Consider the following 8,839-nt stretch of genomic DNA (forward strand, 5'->3'; position numbering starts at 1 on the left):
TCAGATGTGCTTACTTGCTTCACTTTTTCGTTCCAAAAAGCAGGACCTTTCATTCCTGTAATGCCAGTCACTTGCTGTCTTGTAGCTGAAAGTCACTTCTACACAACTGGACAGAGTACTGTTTGCCTACTGGAAACGATTTGGGGCTTTAGCCCTTTCCCTGATGGAAGACCAGAACCTGGTTGCAGAGGAACTCAAGGTGAGCATAATCTGGGCAGGATTGGGAAGGCCATTCCTCAGCTCCTACTCCCCATCGTTGTCGCCAGTTCAGGTCAGGAAAAGCTAAATAATTTGTTTAACCCGATCCCCTTTCCCTACCTTGAGGGAAAACTCCTATAAGCTCACTGTAAACACAATTATGCCATGTGGGGCTTTCATTAATCTAGCACAAACCACAGCCTGACATCCACTGGGCAGGATTTACTTTATTTTTTAATTTTTTTGCTTAGCTCATTTTCAGCACCAGTTTATCCTTACACTTCCTACCCAGAGGTGGTTATTTGCACAGTGTGAATTTAGGGGAAGAAAGATGTTACCAGAACCAAACTTTGTCATGGCAAACGTATTTTCCAGGACCCAGAGATGGTCATGGATGCTTTGGGTCAGGTTTAAGGGGACTCAAAGTTCACCAAGAAGTGCTGAAAACTCATTTTATAAATGAAGGGATGGAGTCCCAGAGGTCACCCAGCCAGTGAGTGGTTTTCATTTATTTAGCGAATATTCGTTAATATTTGACTCCTACTTCATGGAGATACTGAGTGAGGATGCCAAGGTGAGTAAGATAGATGTGGTGTCTACCTTCACAATCCATCTTTTTATTACATAACCCTTAACTGGGGCCAGCCACAGCTTTGGGCTGGTAGAAAACTGCATTTATCAAATTCTTTTTTTCTTATTTATTTATTTTTTTTGAAGTATAGTTGGTTTACAATGTTGTTAATTCCTATTATACACCAAAGTGATTTGGTCATAAGTATATGCATATTCTTTAAAAATATTTTTTCCATTATGGTTTATCATAGGATATTTTTTTGAATTGGAGGATGATTGCTTTACAATATTGTGTAGGTTTCTGCTGTACAACAACGTGAAACAGCTATAACCCCTCATGAGCCTCCCTCCCATCCCCATCCCACCCATCTAGGTCATCACAGAGCACCATGCTGAGCTCCTTCTGTTATACAGCAGTTTCCCACTGTGGAAGTGGCTCAGTTGTGTCCAACTCTTTGCGACCCCATGGACTATATAGTCCATGGAATTCTCCAGGCCAGAATACTCGAGTGGGTAGCCTTTGCCTTCTCCAGGGGATCTTCCCAACCCAGGGATCGAACCCAGGACTCCCACATTGCAGCCGATTCTTTACCAGCTGAGCCACAAGGGAAACCCATTCCCACGGGCTATGTATTTTATACACGATAGTGCATATAAATCATATATACTATATATATGTGTCAATATATATGAAAACTGTTTATCAAATTCTTTTGACCAAAATCCACAATACAAAGGCATTTAACATTGCAGTGCCTGAAGAATATTTATATAGATAAATATAGGGTGTATTTGTATATAACTAAAAAATTATTACTGCGTAAAATTCTAGAAATTATATTTAGTTTATTAAGTATGATGAACTCGAGTGTTTTCTGTTTTGCTTTTTAGAAATGTTGACTGTGATCCTCTGCTTGAGAAGGTGAAATGTTGGTTTGTAGCCTAACATTCCCTGAAGCTTAGGGGTGTGGTGACATTGGTGGAATTGTGATTTAATGATGGCTTTCTAGGATTTGAAGGATTACAGCGTGGAGGATGAGGAACCAGCTGCTTTTGCTTGCTTGAGGCACTGGGGACCAAGCTGGAGGAAGTGGGCTTAAATGGTAATGGTTGTGATTTAGAGTAGACAGGCTAGTGTAAAAGCTGCCAGTGGGATGATGAGAAAGCTCCTTCCTGGAAAGACGCCATTTGATGGAAATGGAAACAGTGGGAGGATGACAGGTCACATAGACCCCACAGCATGGGAGAAGCTTGGAGTGGGGGGAAGTCATGTACGGCTGTGAGAGTTGGACTGTAAAGAAGGCTAAGTGCCAAAGAATTGATGCTTTTGAGCTGTGGTGCTAGAGAAGACTCTTGAGAGTCCCTTGGACAGCAAGGAGATCAAACTAGTCAATCCTAAAGGAAATCAACCCTGAATATTCATGGGAAGGACTGATGCTGAAGCTCCAATACTTTGGCCACCTGATGAGAAGAGCTGACTCATTGGAAAAGACCCTGATGCTGGGAAAGATTGAGGGCAGGAGAAGGCAGGAGGAGAAGAGGGTGACAGGATGAGATGGTTCGATGGCATCATCAACTCAATGGACATAAGTCTGAGCAAACTCTGGGAGGTAGTGAAGGACAGGGAAGCCTGGTGTTCTGTAGTTCATGGGGTTGCAAAGAACTGGACACAACTGAGTGACTGAACAGCAACAATAGTGGGGGGAAGAGAAAGAGTCAGGTCTTCTGGAAAAATGGCCAAGTGGTCTCAGCTGTAGTGGGGACAGAACACAGACTCCAGGGAAGCATGGCAACAGTTTAAGCACTCATTGATGTAGCCTCTGGGTGATACCTTCCCCTAGAATCTATATCTCAACCCCTTCAGCAGCCCATCTTTCTCAGTGAATTAAGAAGAGACACAAGAGAATTAGCATTATTTACATTAGCAAGTTGGTTACTTTGAGCTCTAGGGAGGAACTGGAGATGTTTAACTGAAGATGAAAAGGCTAAGACTCAAAAAATGTCTCCAAATATTAAAAGAGCAAGGACATGGGAAAATGAGTAAACTTCTTCTGTTTCTTTGGATGACAGACTAGAGCCCATGGGTGGTAGAAATAGGAGGACAATTTAACTCAAAGGAAGAAAGAACTTTATAAGAAATAAATGCTGCCCAATCCTTCGAGTGAAATTCAAATGACCAAGGTTAAGAAGTGATTTAATTCATTGGCTTACTCCTCAATCTTTCCTGAGTTCCTCCTATGTTCAGTGTATTCTGTCAGCCTGGGGGATACATTGCTCTTGAGAATCTTGTAGGAAAAAATGTCTGCATTAATGAGAAACTTATTTGGCAACTTCTTAGACTTCTTCCAATTCTAGGATCCTCTTCAAGTTTGCAAGGGTGCCTGTAACTTAGGAAGAAAATTTGTTAAAACTGCATGTGATGTGAGCAACTTTGAATAGTGCTTCTATGGTTACAAGGAGCAGAGACTCAATGGAGCAAGGAGAAATGATCAAAATTTTAGACTCCCTTACAGAATCAGGATAAAATCAGAGTTGCTTAGTCTAGCCAACTGATCAACCCAGTCATTGTAGAGTCATATGTTATTGTCACCAAGTAGGTTCTCCACATTGTCCTGCCTGAGCTGCTCATTCTTCCCCAGTGTTGGTGCCTAACTATATTTACTTTTCCAGTTTCTTGGAAGTCTCTTTGTTTGTCTCCACTGTGTCCTCCATGCCCACAATTCAAAGCTCTTCTCTGTGAAAACTTCCCTGACCTTCTTATATCCATATCCTTCTTGCTTATCACACATTCTGTCTGTACTAGTCATTTGCTCTTTCTTATATTGTCTGAGGGTGTCTCTTGGATAGGTGTTTAACTTTGGGCACATGCATCATTTACCTCACCCACTGGATTGCTGTGTTCTTGTAGGTAGAGTCCTTATATTCTATTTTGTTATATCTCTTGTCATCACAGAGTAAAGCATGTCTCCAGTTCCTACAAAGTTGGCTGCAAGTACACCAGACCTTTCACCATCCATTCTTGTTAGGACACAGTCACAGCTCAGGCCTGTTGCTTATATGAATGGAGAAACCTTGTAGATTGCTGAAAGCATTCCAAGATGTCTGTGGCAGTCTCTATTTCATGTAGGTTTTGAACAACAAGAGTTTCTATTTCTATTTCATTTATTTACAAACACTCTCCATGGTGTTTTTCAGGAGCCAATCATTAGCCATGCTGATGGGTGAACCTTTGAAAAGCATGCCCTTTCCTGTCATTTTCTTTATCTTGGCCCATTAGTAAAGTACTGCATGGCACGTCATTCAACAATGTCTATTCTAGGTGCTGGTAAAGAACTGGAATTCTGGGATGATTGTAGAATCTTCTGGGACAGGCTTCTGTCTTCTTGTGGGTTTGCAGCTGTTGAGAATGAGCCTCACCTCTCTGACTTCTCCAGCAAGATGTCTAGTCCTTCTCCATAGCCAACTTCTTTTCAGAGCTCTCTTGGACCTATTCTTTTCACCAGGACTCTGCTTTTCCACTGCTTTAACCATTTCAGGACTGTGGCCTAAAGTCTCTACTCTCCAGGAGTTTTTCACCCAAGAGTGCAGTAGAATATGGCCCTTAAGAAGATTCTCAGAAAAAATGTTTCTTCTTAGAGGGTTGTCTCCTTGATAAATATATAAGTTGAAATACATAAAGTGTGGTCACATCACAGAGAAAAATTAGTTTTCATCTAGAACCCAAGGAGCTTGTTCTTAATCTCTTGCCTTATACAGTCCTTCTCACTTTCCCCATCACATACACACATGCACCCGTGCTCACACGTGCATGCACACACACATACACACAGTCTTTTCTAGGCTTCCAAATATGTTATGGATTTATAATTAAGTTAAAGTAAGTTAGAGAATCTGTATTCTCAAATAGAGAAATAAAAATATCATTTTATGGAAACAGTGTTTATTTAACTAATATATTTAAAAGGATCAAATTGTGGGATTTGGGTGTTATGACCCGAGTCAGTAGCCCCTGCATTTTACAGATGACGAAAATGAGGCCCAGGGGGGATAAATCATTCACCTGAAGCCACAGGTGCTTTCATATGACTGGTCTTAGACTTTGCATCTCTTACATCCAGGTTGTTGTTGTTTCAGTAGCTAAGTCATGTCCAGCTGTTTTCTGACCCCATGGACTGTAGCCTGACACTCTCCTGTCCATGGGATTTCCTAGGCAACAATACATGAGTGGATTGCCATTTTCTTCTCCAGTGGATCTTCCTGATCCAGGGATCAAACCCATGTCTCCTGCATTGGCAGACGGATTCTTTACCACTGAGCTACCAGGGAGGCCCCACATCTGGGTTGGTTGCTCCTCAAAGAACATGATGACAAACCCTGAGAGCTCATAGATATTCCTTTTCCTTCACAGGCTCAACACTAATAGTCATGCTCTGAAGAAAACTGCTGGATGACTGCCATTGTGTTTGAATGCACTAACCCTGAGATTTGTTTTGAAATTGATTGACACTGGCTATTTCCTAGCACCACAATAGACTAAAGCTGCATCTATTCTGATGTTATTCAAATTGCACACTTTTATAAAGAGGAGTATTATATGGAATGCTTGGAAAACCAAATAGGTTAGAACTTCCAAAGAAACTTTAAAAACATACAAAAAGAGTATTTTCCAAATGACGAGGAATGTAATGATTATTAGGGGTTGATCTTATGGATCCAGGGAACACTGAAATTACCAAGAAGGCTTGTAGAGAGATGATATTTATCAGCTCTTGCAAAGAGTCAATGCAATTAAATCTGTTTCAGCAAATATAAATGACTGCTGACTCTGTACAAGGTAGTGTGCTTGACAGGAGCTTTAGAGGGACATGAAGGCGTATAAAAGCTGGTCCTTGCCTCTAGGGACTAGAAAACTAATGGGGAAATGTGGAAACACTTGAGCAGTATTCTCCATAATCATGCTCCAGGTTGAAGACATAACACATTCTATAAAAAAATGATCTGTTCTTTGGCCAAAGATATATGAAGAGCTACATTCTCCTTAAATCAAATTCTCAAATTTAGCTGTATCTTTTTTCTAAGCTTTCTTGAATTCTTTATAACATCTGTTGAATTCTCCTGGTGAAATAACCAGTTCCAAGCATTTCCTGTGGATAAATGTGAACACTATACCTGTGAGATATCCTTTAAATATACATTGCTTTATTGGTTTGAGTATGCTTTTTGTTAGTCCCCGTGCTTCTTTCTCTAAGGCCCTGTGAATGGCAGGGGAGGGGAAGGTGAAGACCATGGCCACCTTGTTTTCTCTTTGGTAATTTTGTTGGTAGTATGTGGATATCGGTAGCATCTCTTCCAAATATTCTCTATTGAAGAATATTTTATCACTGTAATTATTGCAAACCCCCTCTTTGAAATGCTTCAGTCTGTTTTCTCCCTCCCTCTCTTCCTCTTGCTTCTTATGCTCTATTTTATCTCTCTTTGTTTCCTGAGTTGCCTTGCCCAGCTCAGTATGCCTTTCTGAGGTGGAAAAATGAGAGCAATGTGAATTACCTTAGTTGAGTTGCACCATGTTTTTATTCAGGAATTGGATAAAGTATTTATGTATTTTTGAAAAAGCAATCATGCTGATGATGTGCCTGGAATTTTATAGGTCGTTTTGGCCCTGAATACACATTGGGATCATGTCTTCAGAGGATAACCAATGGAGTCTTCTGCATTCCTTTCCTGTAACCAGTTTCTTGCAGAGGCCCCAGTTGGGTTATAGGTCTACTGGATGCCAAGTGTTCTTTTGTTGTTGTTGCTGCTGTTAGGCTTCTAGGACTCATGCAAAAATGCTTACATATTTTGGCTTATTTTCCATCCATTTCCCACACCTGTTGGTTGTCTGATTAGGTGTGCAAATAAATTGTCCCAATTTCCTCTTATGGATTCTCTCCAAATCTCTCTAATAAGAATCCTGGAGCCAATGCTTACAGCCTTCTGGTTGGAATCCCATTCTGTAGAGTGGAAGGCATTTCAGCATCTACTCTAGTGGTGTCAGTTATGTTTCTTTATAGCTTAGCAAACCTTTATACAAACCAAATTATTAATCTTATAAGGAAGTCCATTGCAATAGCTTTAGTTCATACATGTATTTAACCCTATGGATATGTGTGTGTGTGAGAGGGAGAGAAAGAGAACTCGCCTACCTCTTGGCTCAACGATGGCAAGCCTGAGTGAGGATGAGATAGAAGAGGTGACATTGCTTTTCTTCACTTGGTTTTGATTCCTTTGAACTTATCACAGTATACATTGGAGTAATTAGGGGTTTTTAAAGAGTGATTTTGGCCCTATGCAATTTTTCTTTACGAGGCAATTTAGGAACTTAGAAGGGGAGCTACTTGGATTGAATTAGGGACAAGGACTAGTATCTTATCCTCATTCCTATTTCTCTTCCTTAATACAGGTTCTAAGGAACAGGGTTTGTAAGTCAGTGAACTTGACTGATTCCATTCTGTGCACAAGGGAACCTAGACTTAGAGATAGCTTTGGATTACAGTCATCCAGACTGTTAATAAGACCTAGAAATTGAATTTCTGTTCTGCAGGACACAGACCATTGTTTGGGAAAGAGCCCATTGGCTTCCCCTACCTTCTTTGGTTTAAAATATCCTCTACCACCTTGTCAATGTTGATTGTCCATGATCAGATACCACTTTAGTTCAAGCTGAAATCACATCTCCTATTTATCTATTGCCAAAGATCTCCCTTCAAATTCTACTCACTTGGTCGTATCCAGAACATCACTCCCTACCCATGTTTTTCATCTTCTCATGCACTGAAGCTTAGATTATTCTTGTCAACCACTTATTTAGGCCCTGCTCTTGGTATGAGCCATGATTCTAGAACACCTTGCCCATTAAAGTCTATCTAGTGTCATGGCATCCGTTAATGATCACCAAACCAACCACTAGATTTAGGGAGATGTTTACAATGTCCCTGGCTTTGTGTTGAGCACATTCCAAAAGTTTATTAGTCAGCTCTGCAACAACTTCTGTTTAGGGACTATTTTCTCTTTTCCAGGTGAGGAAATGGGGTTCAGAGAGACCACACTGCAAATAGCAGAGCTGGAATCAGAGTCTAGGTTTGTCTGACTCTGGAGCCCAAGCTTTAGGCCTCCAGGCTCTCCTAACTCTCAGCCATTTGAAGCTAAGGCTTTCTTACAGCATCAGCACCTACATTTATTGTATAAGTAATTATCACGATTTGGGGAATGGTATAGGGTGGCCTGCTGCTTTATGAAGCAGCCCAAAATGATTTTAACTCCTGTTTATAAAGCAAATACTGTGGATGAACTTTTTCACCTAATTCTGAAATACTCAGGCAAGCAGGCAGCTTGGAAGCTTGAGGTAAGTTAGGGAAAACAAGGAAATAATACTCTCCTAGCACGTAATAAAGTTATGGAACTCATTACCCTGAGAGGCAGTACAGACAGGAAATGTAAATGGATTAAAAAAGAGTTTGGACAAATTTATGAATGACAGAGTCATAAAAGGCTTCTAACAGAAGCTGGAATATACGAGGTGTGACTATAAAGCAATGAAAATCTTTTTTTTTTAACAAACACCAGAACTTGTATATCCAAATAAATATATTTTTCCTTCAAAGTAGTTGCCTTAGGAGAATATGTGCTTATTCTAATATGGCTTGCTTGCTCAGAACATATTTGAAAACCATAGAAATGCAAAGGTTTAAATCCACCCCCCTCCTTTTTACAGATGAGAAAATTAAACCCTAAGGTCATTAAATAAGTTGCCCACGGTCACACAGAAGCAGTCTTGGAGTTAGAATCCAGTTGTCTGACTTCTGGTTTAATTGCCCCTTTTCGTTCTCACATGCTGTCTCCTGCTATAGCTTTTTTTTTTTTTTTTTTTTTTTTTAAGAGTCTGTGACTAATTCTTTATGCTGTCCTAATGGGGATAAATCTTTATCCTTTGTGAATGGATTTCTGGGACAGCCAAAACTGATTTAGATTTAAGGTTGATGGTTAAGATATGTGTTCAAGCTTTATATGAATATTATTTGTTCAAAGC

The sequence above is a fragment of the Giraffa tippelskirchi genome, chromosome 8 (genome assembly GCF_054371585.1).
Source record: "Giraffa tippelskirchi isolate mGirTip1 chromosome 8, T2T-mGirTip1v1.2.pri, whole genome shotgun sequence".
NCBI lineage: Eukaryota > Metazoa > Chordata > Mammalia > Artiodactyla > Giraffidae > Giraffa > Giraffa tippelskirchi.